The 25,095-nt window shown below is 43.1% G+C and overlaps 1 protein-coding gene and 1 non-coding gene across 5 annotated transcripts in view; both read left to right on the top strand.

Annotated features, from left to right (window-relative positions):
* Nucleotides 1-25,095, top strand: part of PRKN (parkin RBR E3 ubiquitin protein ligase) — a 1,207,894-nt gene that overhangs the window by 333,494 nt on the left and 849,305 nt on the right. The gene's annotated exons all lie outside the window — the stretch shown is intronic.
* Nucleotides 16,355-16,426, top strand: TRNAY-AUA (transfer RNA tyrosine (anticodon AUA)). Its single transcript has one exon. It is a non-coding gene; the product is annotated as a tRNA-Tyr (tRNA).

Below are 25,095 nucleotides of genomic sequence, written 5' to 3' on the forward strand. Positions count from 1 at the left end.
ATGGAATAGCTACATGCTCGCCTCGTATGAGGATGTCGTAGAGTCAGATGCGGCACCAGATCCTGGGCGGTTAGGAGCAGAATTCCAAGTGCTCTTGACAGTTTGGAGAAAAATGAATACCAGCCAGTGACAATGAGGTCAACAGGAATAGAAGGGTAGAAATCAGGAGGGAACATAGGCCAGCAAGTCTAGTGGAAAGAACTGGCCAAGGAAAAGCCGAATGACAAGAACCAGAGGCTCTTGACGAATCACAGGCTGAGGGCCACGATGAAGCCACAGCTCTTTGTGACGTGAGCTGCTACCGCAGAGGAGCCCCAACAAGAGAAGCAGGCACTTTCCTACTCGGAGATGATCTTGAGTAGTTGAGATTCCCTTGTGTGGTTCATTGCTGATGATTCCTAAGTAGTTATCTGCGTTCATTATTCTATTTTTCGGAGCAGAATGTTTGCGTGCAGACAAGTGTGCACATATAAACATAGCGCATGTGTGTGCTCTGTGTATGTGCATGTACGTGTGTGCTTTGTCTGTGTTGAGGGTTTGAGAGTGTCAACTTGAAAAATATTCACAACCTAAATTTGAGTTATGTTTTATTTGGCGGGACTTTTTAGGATTTCAAGCCCGGGAGATAGCATCTCAAGTAACCCTGAGAGAAGTGCTCCGAGGAGGCGAGGGAAAGAGCCAGGTTATATAGCAGTTTTGTAGCAAAGGGCAGATAGTCTGAACATCAAAAGATCATTTTTAATTAGAGACAATCAGATATCCCTGTGAGCTTCCCAGCTGGGACTAGTGGTAAAGAGTCTGCCTGCCAATGCAGGAGATACAGGAGACACAGTTTCGATCCCTGAATTGGGAAGATCGCCTCAAGGAGGATATCCAAAATTAAGGAAGTTAGTCCTTTTCTATGTATGGGCAGGTCCAAGAGTCTGGACTCACTGAAATCATTCTTTTCATATGTATCTCAGCTACCCTGGACCAGTATCCTGTGTTTTTCACATCCTAAGCTCCTTTGGGGCTCTCTGTAGGGAGTGTCTGCAGTTTGTTGGCTGTTAGGTTGCAGGTATTCTCCGTACTGAGTGCCGTTAGGTATCACCAGCTTACACTGGAGGACCAGAATCACTGATGACAGTGACATCCTTCTTTATTATTAATATGGCAGGAAAGATTTCATGTCTCAAGGGTCTGCCTTAGCAAGAATCTCGATTGCTTGGTTTGTTGTTCTAAGCTTCTGATGCTTAGAAAAGATGACTGGGTAGATTTTGGAAAAGTATTCAGGAAAGGAGAGAAGACATTGAAAGGAAAAGGAATATGGGAATTTAAAAATTAATTATCTGGAGTCAAAAATTGATGTGTGGAGATGTGATAAAGAGAACGTGGCAGGTGGTCATGTCCTGTGATCATGCTCAAGGGAACACAGCTTCCTTCCCCTACCTTGGGAAAGCTTTAGATCATGTGGAGTCTTCTCACCATAAGTAATGGACAGTTTTAAGAATAACACTACATACAATACTTATCCAAAGAGACTAGAATTATGCATCATTACAGTCACTTTTATTTTCACGTGTAAAATAGATTCTACAAGGAGGGTACACTAGGTATGTTCCTAATTTTAGGGGACTCTTCGTAACCCTTTTGAAAACTTCATTTGATTAGATCCAAAATCAATGAACTTGTAAGTTAACTCTCATTAGCTGCCAGGTACAAGCCATCTGCCGTGAAGCATCACTGATAACTTTCCGTGAAGGTTTCTGCAACTCACATTTTGACAAACTTATTTTTATAAAAATTTGAAATCTCAAAGTTACAGACCAACAGTCCTTCAAAGCAATATAACAAAATTTCAAATATTATAGGAGAATTAATCACTTTTGTTAGCAAGGAGACTTCAGTAAAAGCTACCTTTATGATAAGGTAGCTAATAAACTATAGGTTCTGAATAAACATAGAGATGAAGGATGGTTTCTCACGCTTCTCCTACAGTGCAAGTGAAAGAATCTTTAGAGATAGTGCACCGTCTAAGAAAGCGTTGTGCTTATTCAGCAAGCTACCAAGAGGAGGCTCCCTTCCCCGCTTTCAGTGAGATGACTGTGTATTGATCCAGAGCATTCTGTGGATCAAGAGACCGGATTTACTGTGATCTGTGAGGAAGGAGGTACCATTATCATCTCCCCTTTTTGGTTGAAGATTATGAGTTTTAGCAGTAGGTGGCACCCTTGAGGTCACAGGTTTACATTTGGGTTCAGTCCTTAGGACATGAGGCTCAGTCAGTGGTCTTTCAAGATCTTTGACTAAATGGCATCATTTATTCTGATTTTTTTGTACTTATTTTCTTGATTTGAATAAAATAGAATCAAAGTGTACTTATCAAACTCGGTTCAGTTCAGTCGCTCAGTCGTGTCTGACTCTTTCCGACCCCATGGACTGCAGCACGCCAGTCCTCCCTGTCCATCACCAACTCCCGGAGTTTACTCAAACTCATGTCCATCGAGTCGGTGATGCCATCCAACCATCTCATCCTCTGTTGTCCCCTTCTCCTCCTGCCTTCAATCTTTCCCAGCATCCGGGTCTTTTCAAATGAGTCAGGTCTTCACATGAGGTGGCCAAAGTATTGGAGTTTCAGCTTCAGCATCAGTCCTTCCAATAAACACCCAGGACTGATCTCCTTTAGGATGGACTGGTTGGATCTCCTTGCAGTCCAAGGGGTTCTCAAGAGTCTTCTCCAACACCATAGTTCAAAAGCATCAATTCTTCGTTGCTCAGATTTCTTTGTAGTCCAACTCTCACATCCATACATGACTATTGGGAAAACCAATGATCCTACTTAAATAAGTATGCAAAAAAGAGGGAAATAACAGAATATTATTGCATGACACTCACTCTCCATGTTCATTAGCATTTGCAGTTCTGTTTCATTTTGTTGTTGTTCAGTCACTATTGTCTGACCCTTTTGCAACCCCATGGACTGTAACCCGCCAGGCTCCTCTGTTCTTATGCAAAAAAAAAATGAAAAGGTCTAGGAGTGGGCTGCCTCAGCATCAGAAAATATAATTTGATAAAGATCCACTAGAGGATTGACTTGTTTTTCATATGGTTTATAATGTAGATTCTTCACTGGCTAGAGCCATTGTTTACTTTTAAAGGAAGCTATTTTTATCCCTGCCCTTAAAACAGATGGGTACCTTAGTATTTTATAAAAGATGACAGGAAAATCACATTTCCAAAAAAAAAAAAAAAAAATAGCAGATGTGGAGAGGTATGCAATAGGATAGTTTATTGTGGGAAAATAGACTAATATCAAAATAGAAAGAACAGAAGCAGAAATAATGAATTTGTTGGCATCAATCTCTTCTTTCATGACCTCATCATGCCCAAGATACTGATCAATTTCACTACAAGCAATAAATATTAAAATGAAATTTTTGAGTGTCTTATCAAAAACTTCCTGACATCAATTGTTTTCACAGTTTTTTTCCTGCAAGCTTTGAATACGTCTTCATCTGTCTTTGATTCCAACCAATCTTGTTCCCACAAAAAGCACTCCCCCCCTTCTGTTTTTGAGTTTTCTTTCTTAGCAGAGGTGCATGAATATCATTTTACACTCCACTGTGACTGCATCTCCATCAATCAGGAAATAAAAAGTGGGTCTGAAGGATGTGTCGTGACCCTGCAGGGCTACAAACAATGGAGATGCTGTGATGATTTCTTGGCCTCTGGCAGCAGCGACCAACGAAGACTGTGTGCATGTTTGCACAAACCAGTCTGCATCCTTTCTCGTTATAATGGATCCAGGCGTTTCCAGGAGAAGGGAGTTTTCAAAGAGCATTTAATTCTTAAATGTCACCTGCACACAGTTTCCAACTTGACAAATATTTCAAAATATCCTAAAAGCGAATGTTAGGGTCATGGTTCTTGTCTGTGTCACCTCTTTGATCTCCTAATGCATTAACAGTAACTACATTTTGTACCTTAAACACTGAAGGCAGCAAGGATATCATTTTTGTAATCATCTTCAATTATTAGGAATGGAGAAATACTCCATTAGTAATATTGGATATGGTTCACAACTAAGTTTATTTGAAAAGTATTCATTGTTCCCTTTGATGTTTATGACATTTTCTTGAATTTTCTGTTAAGGGCATGCCACCATCATTTAGGATACATTTCCATTCAACAGTGCGCAAGTAGCTTTGACATGTCAGCAAACTTTTATATTTCATGTATTCTAAGATTTAGTATTTCCCATGAGAAATTCAGTTCAGGTCTTCCAATTTTCTGTGGCATCCTCTGCTCCTGATTTCCTATTTCTCTCAAATCCATGTGTTGTTTGTAACATCTCTTTCGGTATTTAATTGTATCTAGTTGGTTTTGTTGTATCATGTCTGATGATTCACAATGACAACTCACCAGCTAAAGGTGATCTATATGGGTTTGTATTGACCCACCAACTATTTAAAAACATTCTGAATTGGGTGCCAACATTTGAAAACTGGTTGATGACACACAAAAATTGGGACTTCCAGTTTCAACGGAGTCAGACAACAGATCTGGCGAGGCTGGCACTCTTTTTGAAGGTAGAAGTTTGCTGGAACTGAGGCCTGGGTGTCCTGGAATGGGCAGCCGGGTCCTCTGGCCACCAGGCTCCCTCCAGGCATTTTACTTTTATTTCACTTTTCCCTCCCAGGCTGGTAGGCATTTGAAATCGTGGCCTATCTGAGCATGCCTTTTCCAGTTTTTGTTTCCTGAACTAGGTTATAAGTTCCTTAAAGCCAGAGCTATTTTGTTACGACTCTTCTCTCTCCTCACACTGCCTTGCATAAGTGCTAGACACGTAGTAGTTGTTCAAGAAATTAATTTGTTAAAAATATCTATGGTGTGCCGCCGGGCATATACTGAGCTTCCTAAAGAGCTAGGGGAAAACAGTCTTCAAATCGTTCACACAAATGAAATGATTAATCTTCACAGCTCCTTTTTTGAGATTCACAAGGGATGTACCATATGGGGATTAATTTATGGTGAAAGAATAACATTTAATGAAACTATTCCCCACTGAACTTTCAGGGAAGATTTAGCTACACAAAAAAGTAATTACCTATATTGAAAATTGCCCTGCCGACGCAAACCCGAGCCAGTGCTTTACCAGAAAGTGCCACGGCCTCTCCAGAGAAGGGGGCTCTGGTCCCCCTCCAGCCTGGCAGCCTCCTAGAACCATCATTCCCTGCAAGACTTTCCACATCCCTTGAGTGCTTCGGGCAGCATCTCACACCAGCTTATTGATTTCACAGTTATCCAATGAGGGCTCATTGGAATAACCTCTCCCAGCGTTCATTTCCTACCTCTCTGTTTAGTGTCGTAAGACTACTTCAAATAAACTGGGGGTTAAAGGGTTTATGAAGATTTATTTTCCATATATACTTTGGAAAACTAATAAAAATGCCCAAATTATTTAACAATGTCTTAGAAGGACGGGTTCTTAACATCTTAAATTTCTCTCTTTTTTTAAAATAAAGTTCCACTGTGAAATATTTAAGAATATAAGTAAAAAATATAAAATATTAAGAAGAACACATTTCATTTCTGTTGCTCTGGGTACGGGTGTCAGTCCCTGTTACGTGCTTCCATTCTGGCTTCATGTCGTGTCACAGACATCGTCTGACATCACTGAAATGTGCTGAAGCTCTTAAAGAGTCATAATAGCCTTTAGTTGATGTTCAGTCGCTCAGTCGTTTCCAACTGTTTGCAACACCGTGAACGCAGCCCGCCAGGTCCTCTCTCCGTGATTTTTCCCAGGCAAGAATACTTGAGTGGGTTGCCATTTCCTCCTCCAGGGAATCTTCTCAACCCAGGGATCAAACCTGCGATGCCTGCATTGGAAGGCAGGTTCATACACAAGTAAATACACATGTAAAATATGAATTTGGATGATGCTTTTTCAATAAACTTAGAATTATGAAAATAGACTTTGAAAAATCTAGAAATACTTAGAAAATATCTCTATACTTTGTTATATGTAAGAATTGAAAATATACAAAATAAAATTTATTCAGCAATCAAATATTAATGACATAGAATATAGAAATAAGTGAAAAAACTTAAGAGTAGATTACATTGTTTTTACAAAGGCTGATTAGGAAACTAATACCACAGATTATTTTTCTTTTTTCCTCCTAAGAGAATGTCATATACTCCTTGTTTTCTTATTTTTAGTTTACAGAAAATTCCGGCTAACATGGCCATTTGGATCCCTGATTCAAAACCACTTTGAAATGAGGGTGGAGATTGCTTCATGTTTATACAACCCAATAAGACATGAAAACAGCTGGATGTTGAGGAAGGACCAAAAGTATTATATAAAGCAAAAAGTAACAACTGAAAAAAAAATGCAGTGATGAAAATTTAAGAAAAAAATGGGTAGAATGTGGAAATGAAATTACAGTCATCCTATCCTGTATCTACCTGAATTAACCTCTTGTATCATCACTATATCATCTTTCCATGTTCTGATTAACTCAGAACTCACAAACCCTACAGCATGCTGTGTGCTGAACCAGAGTCAACCAAATTAAGTAAAAAGGAGACATTTTTATACTAAGCAAGTGGGCATGAATTAAGAGGGAAAAGTTCAGTATAGTAAAGTCTGTAGTGGACAGGGGCAAAAAAAAAAAAAAAAAAAAATGCAAACAAACTACATAAATAGAGATCTAAACTGACTATTTTGCTTCATTCTGAGGGCATCAAAGCCATTGGAAAAATGACCCTTAATCACTTAAATACGAAGAACTCAGACAAAATTTAATGAGAAAAGTCAGTTCAAACTGGATTCCAGTTGTATAGATCACTTGGAGTACATCTCTTCCCCACCCCCACCCCCCCCCCCCCCCCCCCCCCGCCTTCAGTGTGGTAATGATGTTCATTTGAAATACAGTTGTGAATATTTGCTGTAATTTGGTCTCAGTTGTCGAGTTTTCCCATTTCCCCATCTTTTCTGATGATCTTTTATTTGAGGAATGGGTGGAACATTAACCTATTTCTGAAAGCAAAACCTGTAGGAAAAGGTTCCAGCAGAAAAGGGTCCCTCCCCCGACCCAGCCTTGCTGTCATCCTGCTGTCCCTGCAGACCCACCTCTTGTGTTTAGTCAGCTCCAAGGTTCAGATGTATCCCTCTTGCGCTTGTTTTTAAAAAACAAGCAGAACCGTATGTTTTCCTATCTCCTTAGCAAAAGATAAGCAGCTATACGTATGTACTTTGCTTTTTAAAAACAGTGTCTCCCTCTTATTGTTTATAAAGACCTTTTGTAAAAATAGAGATCACGCTTCAACAGTTTCACTTCATATTGGCCATAGCGATATTACTTATGCATTCTTATGAAGTGCACAATACTGTTATCATAATTTACTCAACCAATTTCCTGTGGGGAAACATCACTTTTTTTTTCCTTTTTTTTTATTAGTTGGAGGCTAATTACTTTACAGTATTGTAGTGGTTTTTGCCATACATTGACATGAATCAGCCATGGATTTACATGTGTTCCCCATCCCGATTCCCCCTCCCACCTCCCTCCCCATCCCATCCCTCTGGGTCATCCCAGTGCACCAGCCCTGAGCACTTGTCTCATGCATCCAACCTGGACTGACTATCTGTTTCACACTTGATAATATACATGTTTCAATGCTATTCTCTCAGATCATCCCACCCTCGCCTTCTCCCATAGAGTCCAAAAGTCTGTTCTATATATGTGGAATTTAGAAAGATGGAGAGACACAGGTGTATAGAAACATCACTTTTAATCTCCTTTGTCCTGCCATTCTTAAAGTACTTTGAAAGAGCTCAATGCGTGTTTGACAAGTTAGAGAAAGAATGGATAGAATGCTGTTTTAGATTCATCTTGAAGGAGACGTGTGGCTTGGATGGCAAGGAAGTGAATGAGGGTTGGGTGGAGGAGGCATGCTGAGCAGAGATGCATAGCGAGAAGCCCTAGCTGCCTGAAATGAAAAATTTTGTTGCCAAATGGTGGAGAATAGATCTGCTATCTCAGTGGAAACTACAGGTTTCAATGTTACATTTCTTTGAGGTTTAAGTTTCAGTGGCATGAATGAAAATGATTGAGAGGGATAGAACTTAACCCTGGATGGTGTAAATGCTGCTCAATGTTCTGTGTCCTTACCTATTTCTATCAATAATATTTTCTAATCATATAGAAGAGTAAGTGGAACTGACTTACCTTTTAAAACACATATGACTGGTTTCATATACTCTGCACAGCTTGGGCATGCTTCCAAAAGCTACCTAACTGATTTCTCTAGGGTGTGTGTGTCTGTGTTGGGGCATAGGCTTTCAACAACATCATGATGCTTGATGAATTGGAAAAGGAGCACCACAGTAAGTTTTTCGTGAGTTCATAATGGACTGACTGACTAAGGAATGTTAACCAGGGGGTCATAGATGAACTAGAGTGGGTAGACAGGTTAGATTAGTTTTCTACTGTTATTCAACAAGTTACTGCAAATTTCAGTTGAGTTCAGTTCAGTCACTCAGTCGTGTCCGACCCTTTGCGACCCCATGAATCGCAGCACGCCAGGCCTCCCTGTCCATCAACTCCCGGAGTTTACTCAAACCCATGTCCATCGAGTCGGTGATGCAATCCAACCATCTCATCCTCTGTTGTCCCCTTCTCCTCCTGCCCCAATCCCTCCCAGCATCAGGGTCTTCTCTGAATTTAGGGCCCTGTAATTATTTATAATCTCATGGTTTTCATGTTGCCTGGAGATTGGGTCTCATCTGGAGTTTGGGGAAATTCACCAAGTGAGGGTGGCTGAACAGAATTCAGTTCCTTGCAGTAGTAGGATGAAGGCTCTGTTTCTATGCTGGCTGTCCCCCGGGCTCCCTCAGCCCCGAGAGGCCACCTGTTACCTAGAGGTGATATTCCTGATCCCTCCCCCAGTCCATAAGAGGGAGTTAAGGAAGGTGTGGGTCATTGGAGAGTCAACTGAGAATCCTGCCTACCACACCAAGGTGCAGACATGATGTTGTTGGGAAGTCACTGTATTAGTCCAGGGTCAGGGCTGCGGAAGCCTCGATTCAGGTGGGTGCAGGGGAAGGATAAGAGGAAGAGAGGCAAACGGATTTTAAATGGAGGGCCAACAAGACCTGCTCATTGACCTGAGATTGAAGAAAAAGGTCGGTGGTCAAAACTTTGCAAACCAAATCAAGCCACTGATTGAGGCAAAGATATGAGAAGAGAAAATGTCTTTGAACTAAGAGGTCCCATTAGTTTTGACTCTCAGTTAACAGGGCATCACAAAGAGAGTTTTTGAGGCAGGTGTGAATAAGTGTGTCTCTGTAGCGTAAGTGAGAGCTCAGGCCTGTGGAAACAAGTGTCGTAAACACACGAGAGGTGCAGCCGAAGTTCCTTGAATATACTTTTCAAGGAAAATGGCTTAGAGGCCCGTTATGAGCTGAACTGTAGTCCATTCTCCCCCAAATCAGACAATGAAGCCCTCCCCCAACCCCCAACCCCACCCCCGCCCCCGCCATGCGGTTGTTTTTTGAAACAGGGCCTTTAGAGGAGTAGCAAGCTTAAGGGAGACCCTGAGGGCAGAGCCCTGATCCAGTGGGACTGAGGCCTTAGATGGAGAGGAGACGGCAGGGCTGCATGAAGGTAGAGGGCGCCTGAGAAGACTGCTCCAAGGAGAGAGGCCTCAGGAGAACCCAGCCCTGTGGGCACTTTTATTTTAGACTTCCAGTCTCCAAAGCTCTAGGAAGATGAACGTCTGCTGTTTAAGCCACCGAGTCTGTGGCATTTCATCGTGGCCACCTGAGCTGACTCACACAGAGCCCAAGTACTGTTTCTAGGAAGAGACATATTTTGAGGAGGCAGAGTGAGTGAGCAGCAATCAGAAGTCTGAAAAAACTCAGTCTGCATTGTGGCGATTACGAGGGTCAGACTCCTGGGTCAAAGGGTCAAAGGCTCCAGGATCCAGCCTTCCCTCTGCAATGGGTGGCGCTGTGTGGCTTTGGGGAGACATCCTACACTTTCAAAGCCCGAGATGCATTAAGTGGGGGTGATAACGTCCATTTCCCTGATTATAGAGAGGTCTAAATAAGACCCTATATCTCTGTATGTGTGTTCAGTCGCTCAGCTGTGTCTGACTCTCTGTGACCCCATGGACTGTAGCCCACCAGGCTCCCCTGTTCATGGGATGCTCCAGGCAAGAACACTGGAGTGGGTAGCCATGCGCCTCTCCAGGGAATCTTCTCAACCCAGGGATCAAACCTGTGTCACTTATGTCTCCTGCATTGGCAGGTGGATTCTTTATCACTAGCACCATCTGGGAAGCTCCTATTTCTGTATACTTATTTTAATATATAATTAAAAGCTCTTTGCTAAACTATGAAGCATTAGATAAATGCATGTGAGTATTAGTGACTTCCAGAAGCATAAAGCTGAAGGAGTTCTGATAACATCAGTACAAAATGATTCTCCTCCTTTTAAGCTCATCCGTGTTTGTAGGCAAACCATCAACTCTCACTTCCTATTCTGACCAGGTATTGTCCTGTGAGTCCAGGCATTTATTTTGTTGTGTTAATGTGTAGACCAGAAACCAGATAGTTGTGAGAGTCAGAATTTTTTCCACGACAAGAATAAGCAGATTCCAAGGTGCAGCTTGAGGCATGTCAGCCTGGATTAGAGAACCCAGTATGTGTAGCTGCCTCTGTTCATTGACCATTTTATGAGTCCTAGCTGCATGGGCAGAAATTAACTTTATGAAAGTGAGGTGTTATTCTATGTTTGGTTTATTCCAAGGTCCCTCTATTAAAGATACATCTGGAAAACTTGGGAAATATTCAGGTGAATGGTTTAAAGAAGTCAAATCATTTATCTTTCAAAAGAAAACACCATGAAGAGAGTTGAATAGACTTGTTCAGTGTCTCCTCTATGGAGAGCTAGCATCGGCTTTTTGTATGATCTTCATTCTTAGAGATCTAGATTAGCTCTAAAAAAATATTTAACTGACCTAAAGAATTGGAATGGTAACTGTCAAATGTTTTCTCTGTTGGTCTTTAAGAATATGACAGCTTTCCACATCTTTGCATTGATTTAGATGGATTCTGATAGAATGGGAGTTTTCTTTTTTAAAAAAGGAGAAAAACTACTGTGTACAGAAATAATTTTTTTAAAAGACTGACATATTGAATGTAGTAGGCATCCCTATTTATGTTTTCCTTCCAGACTTTATGAGAGGAATTGTGTATGTGTAACACTATTGTATTCTCCAGAGAAGATACTTCCATAAATCATTTACTGCCTACTGCCACATTTCTATAATGCTAGTACACATGCTCAGTGTATTTTGGTTTTAAAATGTCTGTATAATAATAAGAAAAAGGACTAGCAGAGGATGTAAAGCAAGGGTGTATGTTACTTACCACTAAATATGCTGAAGAATACCATGAGTCAAGCAAATCCCATCTCAAATAGATAAGTCAAATGAAAGTTTAGATTGTCTGCCTAGAAACACTGATGCAGATTTTATTTTGTTTTTGCTTTTTATCCTAGAAAAGAGTGTGTGCCAGGGAGTTATCTAGTTATACAAAGACTTATAATAAACAAGGTAGAAGTATAGGTACTTATTGCATTTGTTATAGTTGACTTTTGAACATTTGCACGCAAAGCACTACATATGGTAGGCAGGAGGAATTCTCTCCAAGTAGCCTTCAGCCCACCGAGCAGACTTGAGAACACAGACTCATACACATGCCTCTGTTAAGAAGGGCAAAGGAGGGAAGTAGTGGATCCGCTGATTATAACTGAGAGTCAGTTTCACAGTAAAGTTTATACCTGATTAAATAGAAAGCAACCAACATTTTCTGGTGACTGTAGATTAAGTCTAGACATGTAGAGTTTCATGCATCTGGGGAGTAAAAAAAAAGATACTTTTATTTTAACTAGCCACTTCCACAGAGAAAAAAAGAATCATTTTCTGGCACATTCATCCCACCTTCCACCAATGACAAAAAGCACCAGTCTTGAAACTGTGCAGACACACTTTTTATTTCAGATGTTGAGGTCTGTCAGCTCAGCCTTTTACCCTCCATTTGTCTTTTGTCGGGAGCAGCGTGAGCTCTGGGCATGTAGGAGGCGCTGCAGGTCAGCGGGTAGACGCCGTCTGGTCGGAGGTGCCTTCGCAGGGTGTCTGACTGTACTGTCTCTTCTAGCCTGGGTCCTCATTCGAGTTCTGTGTTTACTGAGACGTGATCCATCGGGTCTGCCTCCAGTTTCCACGGTCGTGCCACTTTCCCCAAGGATTCTCCTGGTGTGATGGTGACCAGCACAGCCTTTGTTCACGGCCAGCTCTATTCCCTGGGCAGGAGGACGTGGTGATTCCTGCCGGGGGTGCGAGGGGGCTGGCATCACAGCCCCACCCCTTCTGACACCCGGAAGCCATCTCTGCAGTCCCTCATCCCAGCCCCCCAGACAGAGGAGAGGGGCAGAGATCGAGTATTCTGACCACCGCCCACCCCCCACCTCCCTCAGCCCAACCCTCCCCCTTTTTTTCTTTCCACGAATTCAGAGGGTCTGGTGGGCGTGGGATGCAAGCAACCTGTGGGTCCACTGTCCATCTGTAGGGTTCTGTCCCGCAGCTAGACGTTTCTGTTAATACATCCCACTGCGTGTCCCTACAGGTCCCAGAGAGAGAGAAGGCGTCCTCAGACAGGAGCCTGGAGGAGTGGAGTGAAGGGACTGTTTAAAGAGCAGTTTGAAGACAAACAGGGAGGCCTTTAGGGCTCCTGAAGCCGGTCTGGGGAGAAACTGTCACTCTCCTTTGTGCTGCCGGGACAAGAGGAGCAAGCACTGTTCTCCAATCCCGCGGAGAAGCAGAGCTTTTGTAGAGGAGCCTCAGGGCGGAGGGGTCCGGGAGGGTATAGCCATGGTGTTCAGAGATCCCAGAGAAGGGGTCAGGCAGGATGGAGGAACGCAACCCTGCCCCCTGCCAACCCAGTCCCCTTTGAGCTCCTAGGGCTGCCTTCTATCGTCTAAACCCCAGGGGAGGTCAGAGGACAAGGGAGACCCAGGGGTGTGGTCCTCAGGATTCACCTCACCAGGGCACAGAGCAAGCATGAAAGGATGGGGGACGCGTGGGGCGGGTGAGGGGATGAGGACGGGGAACAGGACCACCGCTCCTGGTTGCAAGGTTGCCGTCTGCTGTGCCCTCTGACGTAAACCCACTGCCAGAATCTGAGGCTTGGTATTTAGTGTTGAGAGCAGAAAGGGAGTCATAGCGGGCCATCGAGTGAAATATTAATAGACCGAAGCAGCAAGGATAAAGATCGAAGCTCCACTATGTGGATAAACTTATTTTTACATGATTTAAAGGAACCTTGTTGTCTCTCTTTGTAATGTTTGGTTTTAAGTTATATACATACATATATATATATATATGTTCTGAAAATAAAAACCAATAAGTCATATTTCTAGCTACCCTGCAAAGAGTGAATAGGAACTGATATATGCTCCTGGTGTAAAATATATGGGCATATATTCTAACGTCCTTAGCAGATATGAGCCTTACACTCATTCCTTTGTGTTACTGCATTTTATGCCTCTTGATTCATTTATTCAGTCATATGCCACACCCTGTTCTGCTCAGTTTTCAAATAGAAGCTTTTTTCAAAATCTGTCCTATAGAATTTTACGGGATTTTTTTTTTTTGGTTGTTGTTGTTTTAACCCTTTGTTGCCAGGTTTCAAAATTGTACAAACACAGCTGGATTAATACCCTTGTGCAGATGGCTTAGTTGGCACTTTGTTATATTAATTTTACTGCCAGGATCTTGTAATGTATGTTGGTGCAGTTGCCACAATCGAAAAGGACTCATATCAATCCTATGTCTCATGCATATTCGTCAGCAGAGAGGGGCCAGTACAAACATGGCCAACTGCTTATGAGAAACTTAGATGCTAAAAAAATCCTCAAAGGGGATGACTAACAGAGCTGAGGAATTGCTGCTGCAACTGACACGGAGGATTAAGCTGTGGATATGAAACATATAAAACCAGGAAGATGAATGCAGTCTTGGCCTTTTCTAGTTCATTTATAGCAGTTAACTCATAGCTTCCTTTGCCATCACTTACTTCCTTGTTGAAAACATGTTTAGACAAGCCATATCAGAGGTCTGGAAATCTGCCTTTTTTTTTTTAGATTAAGTTTTGTTTTTTTTTTTAAAGTATGAGCACGATGGATTTGGAAAGCTTAAGCCGGATGGTAAAGGATGTTTTCTGGCTAATTACAGTAAATCCTTGGATAGTGGAAGATGCTCTGAGAATTTTCATCTTTTACTTTTCTAGTTAAGAAAGTACTCGTTTTCTTCTCCTTTTTCATTTTTGCTTTAATCGTCAATTTAGATAAAGTTCTAAAATACATTAACTAATGGCCTTTTTGCTTGGTGGCAGTAGGCTTATAAATACTTGCAACTTGAACACATTTTAATCTCCTTTAAGTTAATCCATTTCACTCGGCCTTGCTTTTGCTAGTAATAACCTGGCTTGAAGAAGGAGGTATATATGTATATTTCTGAAGTCAGTTGTACAATAGGAAGTAACAGGCTTCCACAGCTTCGTTAAGTCATTAAACAGGGTCTAGAGTATGGGCTGACTTCCCTGGTGGCTCAGATGGTAAAGCGTCTGCCCGTGATGCGGGAGACCTGTGTTCGATCCATGGGTCGAGAAGATCCCCTGGAGAAGGAAATGGCACCCCACTCCAGTACTCTTGTCTGGAAAATCCCATGGATGGAGGAGCCTGGTGAGCTACAGTCCACGGGGTCGCAGAGTCAGACGCGACTGAGCGACTTCATCTTCTTTCTTTCTCTCTGCCAGAGTGTGGGCACTCTGCCTCAGCAGGGGATTTCAGAAGTGAGGGTGAAGGACGCAGGCGGAGGTCCCTGGACCACGCAGTGTCCGGGTGGGGGCTGTGCTGATGTGACTGTCCGCTGTGGACTCAGCAGCAGGAACAAAGCCTGCCTCCAGTCACCCAGGCAAGGCTCAGTTCACAGGCTTCCTGGGAGGGTGCAGGCCACTGGCCGGAGGCAGAGGGGATGCAGGAAACGAGGCACTGGACGCTGGCGTGACCTGATTCTGCCTTAAGGGCGCCACAGGCCTTAACGTTGTCCGTCTTCTTTTCCATCTTCTCCTTCCCTTTGCTCATGTCCTCCTCTTTCTCCCTTCTTTTCTTTTTTAGTCTGTTTGTTTTGCTTTTGATTTATTAATTTTTAAATTTTGTTTTTAATAAAAATTTCAGACATAAGCTGGACAATTTCACTTGCCTGCAACCGTAGCTTAATGGGCTGTATCCTTTTAATCCACAATTCTGTCGAGTAGCATGGGAATTATGAGGGAATTAATGTATGAGTGCCCACCCCTAATTATAGAGCCTTCCTATGTGATAATCTATCACTTCAGTCCTCCAGCCTGTATCATTCCTTCTTACCATGGAGCATCTCACTGGGAAGTGTAAGATAAAAGAATGCACGTTTATGCAGTGCCCCTGTATTTCAGATGCTGACAACGGCTTTGGCATCCGTCTATGCAGGGGTCGGGATTAAATTCAGGGGCAAATGTGAGGTTGGGTAAACGTCCCCGTCTTGCTCCAGGAGAGTATGAGTTAGTGGATCTGCCTTCCTGGGATGGGACGGGTGAGAAGGGACAAGCAGGAAATGACTCAATTGCCCAGTGGGGCTAGTGTAGTATTTGGCCTTTACACCTTGCCTTTAGCGGAAGCCATTGGATGGTTAGTTAAGAGCGTTAGACCAAGTGGGAAAAGATAAAAAATCAGGCGAGTCCCGTTCCTTGGGAGGTTCCATGAAGGTGTCAGTAAACCTGATCTCACTGATGGGGAAGATGATGGATGTGTTTCTCGGATCAGATCCCAGGACCTGTTTTCTGCCTTGCTGCACCTTTTGTGTCAATACAGACTAAACAATATCAATTGCTCCATAATATCAAGGCAGTGGATTTAAAAAGTTTAAAACTGTGCCAAACCCAGCACAAACGGTGTGTATATAATTATTGAACGGATGGGTTGCTTTGGCCCGAAGCAGACACAGCCTACACCTTCGTCTGGCAGGCTTCCTGACCTGCACGCGGGATGGCCCCGCAGGCACCTGCTGTGAGCAGGGTTGGAAGAAGTTTGTGGTGCTGAGATGCCCGAGCTGGTACAGCCTCAGGACACTGGGCAATGTGCGCATCGACCCTCATCCGGAGGGTGAAACAGGCATGTCTTGTTCAAGATACTGTTTCATCTTAACGTTAACACAGCCTATGTAGGACTGTGTGTTAGTCAGCTTGGGTTACACATTTAAGACTTCCCTGGTGGCTCAGATGGTAAAGTGTCTGCCTATAATGCAGGAGACCCAGGTTCAATCCCTGGGTGGGGAAGATCCCCTGGAGAAGGAAACGGCAACTCATTCCAGTGTTCTTGCCTGGAAAATCCCATGGGTGGAGGAGCCTGCTGGGCTCCTTGTGACCTCCATGGGTCGCAAAGAATCAGGGACAACTTCACTTCCACACATTTAAAAGTAGGAGCAGAGGTTTTGAGGTAATAGGTGAGGATACTAGGATCTGTGACAGTGAAAGGGTCTCCCAGGGCTTTCCAGGCACCTCATCCATCACCCTGCTTCCACAGCCCAAGGCAGTCGTTGCAGGAGGTAACTGGTTTTCTCCCTGTCCCTGCAGCCAGCTTCACTCCTTCCTGTCTTCCTTTTCTTGCCCACTTTCTTTAACAGGAAACAACACAGTCACCATGCTGAACAAGCACATCTTTTGATAAAATCAAATTACAACTTCGTGTTTCTTTTAACTCTGTTCAGGGAGTAAGTCATTCCCGTACAACTGTATGAAATCTCAACAGATGCTATGGATTTTTTTTTTTCCTTTACTTTTTAGGTAATAGGCAGCCTGTGGGCACTTGAAGTAGCAAAGAATTTAGTAGTTGTGACAGTCAGGGCAAGATTTCAGTCAAGTCCACAGTTTTTCTCTTTGTCCAGTTTGGGCCAGAAGTCTTCTGCGCCTGACCTTGAGGAAAGTGATGTTATCAGCCTCCGCCTTCCTTTTGTTCCCCTCTTTATTCCCCCGCAGGTCAGCCTCCAGAGGAATCTGAGGGCCGGAGGGAATAGGAGGAAGCTGGTAGAGGGCTGGAGGGAGGAGGGTTGAGGAGATGAGACAGAACTCGGTGTGACAGATGGTTTCCGCCGATTCTCTGCCTCAGGGTGATTTCAAGGTCTCCAAGACACTCCATCTCTGGGGATCTCCCCTCTACATGGCCCCTGGCTCCCAGCGGAAGAGACTGGCTGCTTGAGTGGCTATGTGGGATCTTTCCTACCTACCCAAAGTGTTGACATTTGACTACTGATTGCTGGGGACCTGCCAGCTACGAGGTGACCCTCATGTCGGGGGGTGGGGGAAGACCTGAGACTGTTCATCAGTCCCTCGCTCTGGGCAGCGTCTGGTCCCCCGGATGCCTCCCCCTGTCTCTCCCAGCCCTGGTATGTGGGTCCCCCCCAGTGCGGTCCTGAATCCTGCGGACACAGCCTGGGGTAGCTTCCGGGGTGTGACTCAGGCTGGAGCCCCAGCTCCCCACACCCCAGCTTTCTGGTTGGTCCTGTACGGAGTCTGTAGGCTGGAGGCGGACGTGCAACCAGAGGCAGCAGGGGGGGCGTCTGTGTGGGGAGGCGGTGAGTTTTCATGCATCACCCGTTCCCTTTACCGTAGATCTGTTTATTCAGCTTTCACTTGGCTCAGTGGTCCGAGCGTCGTCCGAAAGTTTCTGCTTCTTCAGTAAGTTATGGACGTGGAGATCTGACTTTGGAATGCCACATTTAACTTTTCTGTAACGTGGTGTCTTCCTTTTAGCTTCAATTTGAAGCCTCACTCTTTTTCATCTTATAAATTAAAACTTGGGCTTCCTTGATGAAATGCTCAAATTCGGGATTCTCTCTCACTCTTCATCCTTTTCTCCTTTTGCTCACTGATGCTAAGGTCAGAAAGCCTCACACGTGGAGCTGCCCTCAAGGAGGAAGGCTGGTTTCTGGGGCTCTCCGCCACGCTGTCCTCCACTGACGGGGAGGGTGCACCGCCCGGATCTGTGCATCAGTTCCCTCCCTCCTGCCTCTGCTCCTGAAGCTCATGGACATCTCATCTGGGGTTCCAGGCACCTGGTTTCAACATTCTTAGTTTTTCCAGGGGTCCGTGGGAGACCCGGGCCGAGTCTCAGGCCATTTGCCCTGCTCCTGGCTCTGGGGTCGGCTCCTTCCTTGAACCCTGTGGTCTGCAGGTAGCTAGGTCAGGGCCGTCTGCATAGACGTGCCACGTGGCCATGTCTGCCCTGTCGCCGCTGCCCCTGTGGGAAGGCAGGTGCTCTGGGGGGCGGCCCCTCCCCCCCGCCCCGGGGTTCCCAGCATCAGGGCAGCTGTCCCTGCAGTTTCCTTTATCCAAGCCTGTCTGGGCATTTCCCGCCCCTCCCCACTTCCCTATCTCTGTCCCTAACTAGGGAGTTGATCCTAGTGGGCGAGGGGCGTCAGTGCTGTTACTCCTCACCTGCTCACTGAGGGCTAGCTCTCACCACTTATCCTCCCTGGCGGGTATAGATCATCCGCGGTGGCACTAGGGGTGAAGAACCTGCCCGCTAATGCAGGAGACAGCAGAGATAGGGGCTTGGTTCCTGGGTCAGGGGGATCCCCTGGAGGAGGGCATGGCAACCCACTCCAGTATTCCTGCCTGGAGAATCCCATGGAAAGAAGAGACTGGCAGGCTATAGTCCATGGGGTCACGAAGAGTCAGACACAACTGAAGCGATGGAGCACACACAGACAGTTATCCTCCAATAATCCGCCTGGGTTGAACACATCAGACTGATTCTCCATTTAAAATAATTCTCCAGCCTTTCTACCTCTGAGGTTTCTTGGAGGAAATTCCGTACCAGACTCTCAAGGTTGCTCTAGATTCAACAAACTCTTAGGAATTCAAAGTCCAATCACTTGACCCTTTCTTTTCCTGGAATTTTCTGTATGTCCTCCATTCCAGACAGAGGCTCTAGTTTTTAAAGTAGAGTACTGCAGGGTGTGGGAAGGATAGCAGTGAGAGAACAATACTATCAGATAATATTTCAAAATATTCTGCTCCATTACTGCAATGCTTCTCGGTTGAGTAGCTGAATGTCTGAAAGATAGGTCAGTTGACAAATGACAAAATAACTAGCCTGATAAAATGAATTTTATCTGAGAGTGGCTGCTCGCTTATTACAAAATGAGTCATCAAGTTTGTTCAATATCAGAACATCTTGTTTATCTTCAATCTTGTTCTTTTCCTTTCCAAACTCCAATGCGAAACCATTTTCTCTTCTGTAACAGAAGACAGGCCATTGGAGATTTTTGCCCTCTTATTGAATAACCTCAGGGAAACAGAAAAGGCAAGTCTTTTTGAAGGTAAAAATGAAAAGTAGCTATCTTAAAGCAGAGTCTTTTATCTTTTCACAGGGCATTCCTCTGTCAGTCTAAATTTCAAAAACATCTTTCATCTTTGACTCAACAGGGCTCCTTCACCTGTCTTTCAAACAGGAGATTAACTGCACAGAGATGTGTGCGGTCGTGTTTGTTTCCCGTGTTTGATTTTCTGACACCTTCTCCATAAAGGTCAGAGGGACCCTGGTCTGCGAACAGTGGCCAGGAGTGAGCGGCAAGGGTTATAGAGTTGGCGAGCATCACAGTCCCTGCTGTACCCTCTTCCCCACCCCTCGTGTGATGCGTTCTGTCTGCATCTGGACCATCAGAGATGGTTTGTAGGTGTCAGTAACAGATACCAGTGGGCGAGAGATGTTTCCTGAGTGGCGGTGGGCATGGCAGACAGAAGATGCTGGCAAACTGGTTAGGAAGAGGGCCTGTCAAGCATGATTATGATCCTCTTGTATACCTTAAACTGCATTTCAGTTTTCTGAGGTCACCATGATTCTCTTGGCTCAGTTTATAACATCATGTTTTTTCCATTCCTGGAGTCTCAGACTCATGTTTTCTGTGTCTGGAAGTGAAAGAAAAGGGGAAATCTTCGTCTCTCAGTCGTGCCTGACTCTTTTGTGACCTCGTGGACCGCCAGGCTGCACTGTCCATGGGATTTCCCAGGCAAGAATACTGGAGTGGGTTGGCATTTGTATCTCCATGGCATCTTCCCAACCCAGGAATTAAACCCCCGTCTCTTGCACTGAAGATTCATTTCACTTTTAACATCTCTGAATTTTGAAAAGTGTATTTAATATTGAATTCTATCAAGGTTATCTTCACCAGAAGCTTTGCAAACAAGTATATAACTGGTCCCATTAACTAGATTATTTTTATGTTCCTTTTTAGATTTGTCCCAATCCCTTTTGTGATATTCCTAAAAAAAAGTTAACATATTTTCTGAGAAACTTGCATTTCCACATTGTTATTTGTTTGTCAGAAGTTTCCATTGCCACTTTTCTTCTTCTGTTAGGGCACAGTTGAAAAAAAAAATTGAGGCAATTTTCAAGGAGGAAATTGCTTTTAATACTTTAAGTATGATACTTTTTGTTTTGTTTTAAGCATTGAGTTTTTCATTTTGAAAATATGAGATCTGGTTTGATCTGAAAATCTGTGGCATTAATATTGTCATAATATCAGTGACTCAAGTGAAAAATAAATATGAGGCATTAAGCATCTGATCAACTCAACATGGTAGGATATAAAAGTATTATTTGAAAAATCAAATTTAAAATAGGAGTATAGTATAATGTTTTAAATCAAGGATTTAAGTTATATTCATAAGGAGAAAAATCTGATACTTTGTGTTGGATTTATTTCTACAAAATGATTAACTCAATAAGAAGCAAATCAACATTGGAAAAACCGATGGGCCCATCTATTTAATAGTCCTATTCAATGAAGCCTTATTTAGCAATATGATATCCTCTGTTCAAGCAAACAAGCAAACAACTTTATCTGATCTGATCCAGGCTTGTTTAGACATAAGGAGACTTCTCAACATGCACGATTCTCATGTACTTAATGAGAGAAAGTGGATTTGAGAAAAAAGTGAAAGAGTCTTAGGTTCTTCCTCTGAAAGACACATGTTTCAGGTGGTGTGTTATGGGCTGAACTGAGTGCCCAAAAGAAGATCTGTTGAAATTCTAGCCACCAGTCCGTGAGCAGCTGACCTTGCTTAGTGACAGGGTCTTTACAGAGGCGATTGTGTTAAGAAGAGTATATGTATATATACACATATATACAAATATATATGTGTATATATATGTATATATATAAAGAGTATATATATAACTCAATATAGCCTGTTATCTGAGCACAGCAACAGATGCAGAAGGAAGCTGATGGGAAGACGGAGCGAGGAGAAAGCCATCTACAAGCCAAGGAGAGAGGTGGGCAACTGAATTTCCCTCTTAGCCTTCAGTAGGAACCCCCCTGCCCGCACGTTGATTTTGGATTTGACAGCCAGAGTCGTGAGATGTCACATAGCTGGTCATGAAAACCCCCAGTTTGTGCTGCTTTGTTACCGCTGCTCCAGTAGCCCTGGGTTCCTGGTCGGGAACCTCCGTTCGCCACATCCTACATCTTCATTTGAGATCAACCTTGGAGGCTTTGCAGGTGGCTCACACGGTAAAGAGTCTGCAGTGCGGGAGACCAGGGCTCGATCCCTGGGTTGGGAGGATCCCCTGGAGAAGGAAAGGGCAACCCACTCCAGTACTCTTGCCTGGAAAATCCCGTGGATGGAGGAGCCTGGCAGGCTGCAGTCCACAGGGTCAAAAAGAGTCGGACACGACTGAGCGACTTCACTTTACTCACTTTTGTGGGTAGCAAATCTCTTTATCCCTACATCTAACATGGCCTTGAAAGTGAAAACAATATTGGATTTCACAATCAGTTCAGTTCAGTCGCTCAGTCGTGCCTGACTCTTTGTGACCCCATGGACTGCAGCACGCCATGCCTCCCTGTCTGTCCAACATCAGCTCCCGGAGTTTACTCAAACTTGTGTCCGTCAAGTCGGTGATGCCATCCAACCATCTCATCCTCTGTCATCTCCTTCTCCTCCTGCCTTCCTCTTTTGAGCCCACGTGGTTGTTGGAACAATTCATTCCTTCGTGGCTGTTACAATTATGGTGATTGCTTCTTCAAGCCCAGCAAGCGCCTCCCACCCTCTCAATTCTAGCCACTGATCTGCAGACTCTCTTTCTTAGAGCTCACCTATAGATCTTCATTTGTAGGTCAGGCCCACCCAGGATTAATCTCCCTTTTGCTTAACAAGTCAACTGATTAGGGATTTTAATTACATCTACAGTAATTTAATTGCTTTCCTTTTCCCTATGGCATATACTAATCTTGGGAATGTTGTCTATTATATTATATATAATATATCTATTATATGTATATATATTATATTATATATGTCTATTATATTCACAGGTCCTATTCACACTGATAGAGAAGGATTGATTAAAAATAGTGTGTGTGGACCAGAGACTAAGAATATTGAGAGCCGTTTTAGAATTCTGCCTACTGAGCTTCTCTGCTGGCTTAGTCTGTAAAGAATCCACCTGTGAAGCAGGAGAGCTGGGTTCAATCTCTGGGTTGGCAAGACCCCCTGGGGAAGGGAATGACTACCCACTCAAGTATTTTGACCTGGAGAATTCCATGGACTGTACAGTCCATGGGGTCGCAAAGAGTCAGACACAACTGAGCAACTTTCACTTTCTTTTTGCCTTACTGTGGCATAGCAGTAGACTTTTCCCTGTTGGCTTAATTTACCAGTAGGTTGATGGTAGGATGTGGCTACTAGCACAGTAGTTCTGTGTTACCTGGTTTGGACTGGAGCCCACCCCCAGACAGAGAGGGGAAGGAGACCTGAGCACAGTTCAGGACTCTGACAAAAACTGGAATATTTGACCTGGATAATGTGATGGGAAAGTTTTGAGTCATGGCATGCTGGGCTCACCATACGCTCCTGGATCCCACCTGCTATTGTGTCTGCAGCTTTTCTGAGGTTGCCTCCCTCTGAAATTATCAGCATAAGTTTCCCCATCTCAGCTATATATTCTGCATCAACCATTTCTCTTTCATTTTTCATGATAACTAATTTTCCCATGTTCAATTCTTTCACAGAATTTCTATTTATGATAACTGAATATGTAGTAATTTGCTATCAATTTATCCCTCCCAGTTAATGCTTTTCAGTTGAATAGAGGTTTCCTGGAATAAACCATGAGAAACAGAATAGAATGATTCTAATAATGGGAATTTTAGAAAAATAATCCTTAAATCAAACCTTTTATTATCTTCAAGTTCAAGTCTGCTTGAATATGTAGTACTTCATGTTTAAATTTTTCTAAACAGATAACATTGGTAGCTCAGATGTAAAGAATCTGCGTGCAGTGCCGGAGACGTGGGTTTTATCCCTGGGTCTTGAAGATCCCCTGGAGAAGGGAATGGCTACCCACTCCAATATTCTTGCCTGGAGATGTCCATGGACAAGGAGCCTGGCAGACAATGGTCCATGGGGTCACAAAGAGTCCTACAGAACTGTGTCTAACACTTTCAACTTTTCACCTAAAGTATGACTTAGAAAAAAACACAGCATTTTATAATCATTTCCATGAATATATTGCATTAAAAAAAATACATTCTTGTCCAAAATATCTTCCATATGTTCAGTGATTTTTAACTCGGGAGACATATTACCTTTACCATGAAGGTATATTAGAATTATGCCTTCTAGAAGTTTGTGGGTCTCCCAGTCTCTTTAGCTCACCTCCAAGGTGAAAATCGCTTATTTACAACATTCTTTGCATCTCATACATATTGTCATCATTTCTCAGAGTTTCAAAAATCTGGACCATTAGATTAAACAACCTTCTGAGATGATCTAGAACAATTTGAGAATTCATCTTAAATGCATCCAAATTCTATCTTTATAACTGGTTTGATTATAGAATGAAGCAAGGTTTGAATGCATTAGTCATAGTTAATCACTCATTCTTTGATAAGAGAAAGAGAATAGTCAAAAGTAGTGGTTTTAGAATAAGATAAACTTGGTTTCAAATCCAGTTATTTATCTTTGGGTAAATTTTGCAACTCTTTGAGCTTTAGTTTTCCCAACTCAAATGCTTATTTCACTAAGCTGTTACAAAGTTACAGGTAAAATACCTGATCAATTTAAAGCACAGCTACTTGGCCAGATGTTAAAAGAAACATGCAGATAAGGATTCTACTGATGCCTAAGAACTGAGTATACTAATTAAAGCCCTATCATACTGCTGCTGCTAAGTCACTTCAGTCGTGTCCAACTCTGTGCGACCCCATAGACGGCAGCCCACCAGGCTCCCCCGTCCCTGGGACTCTCCAGGCAAGAACACTGGAGTGGATGGCCATTTCCTTCTCCAATGCATGAAAGTGAAAAGATAAAGTGAAGTCGCTCAGTCGTGTCTGACTCTTAGCGACCCATGGACTGTAGCCCACCAGGCTCCTCCATCCATCATAGTCTTTCTCAAAGATTGGAATATTGTAATAGCAGCCATTCAAATCACACTACCATACTTTTTAAAAAGTATGATACTTTTTAATTTAGTATTTTATTAATTAGTATTTATTTACTTAACATTTATTTAATTTAGATTTAGTATTTTATTTATGGGAGAAATGGATTTGAAACTTACAGTGTTTGCTTATTAGTTTATGATAATTTTAAATGATAAATGTTATTGGTGCCACACTGTATGTGTAATGTTGATGGGCCTAAGATTTTCTGAAAGTAAGTTCAAGATCTTAGCTAATTTTTAGGCAATATGAAGATGGAAGGCACATGTAAGCAGTATGGAGGTGATAAGCAGAGAGGGAGAATGATTGATTTCTAACATAGGAAACACGAAGATCGAGGCTGATCGTTATAAAGATAACTGAAAGCAGCAAAAATATTAAAAAGAACATAAAAAATATTTAAAAGGCAATGGATTCAGCAATTAGTCAGCAAATAAATATGATAAAATCTATTCCCTTAAGGGGCATTCTATAAGTTTACAGTTGATTCACGTATGG

Source organism: Muntiacus reevesi, chromosome 3, assembly GCF_963930625.1.
Source record: "Muntiacus reevesi chromosome 3, mMunRee1.1, whole genome shotgun sequence".
Lineage (NCBI taxonomy): Eukaryota > Metazoa > Chordata > Mammalia > Artiodactyla > Cervidae > Muntiacus > Muntiacus reevesi.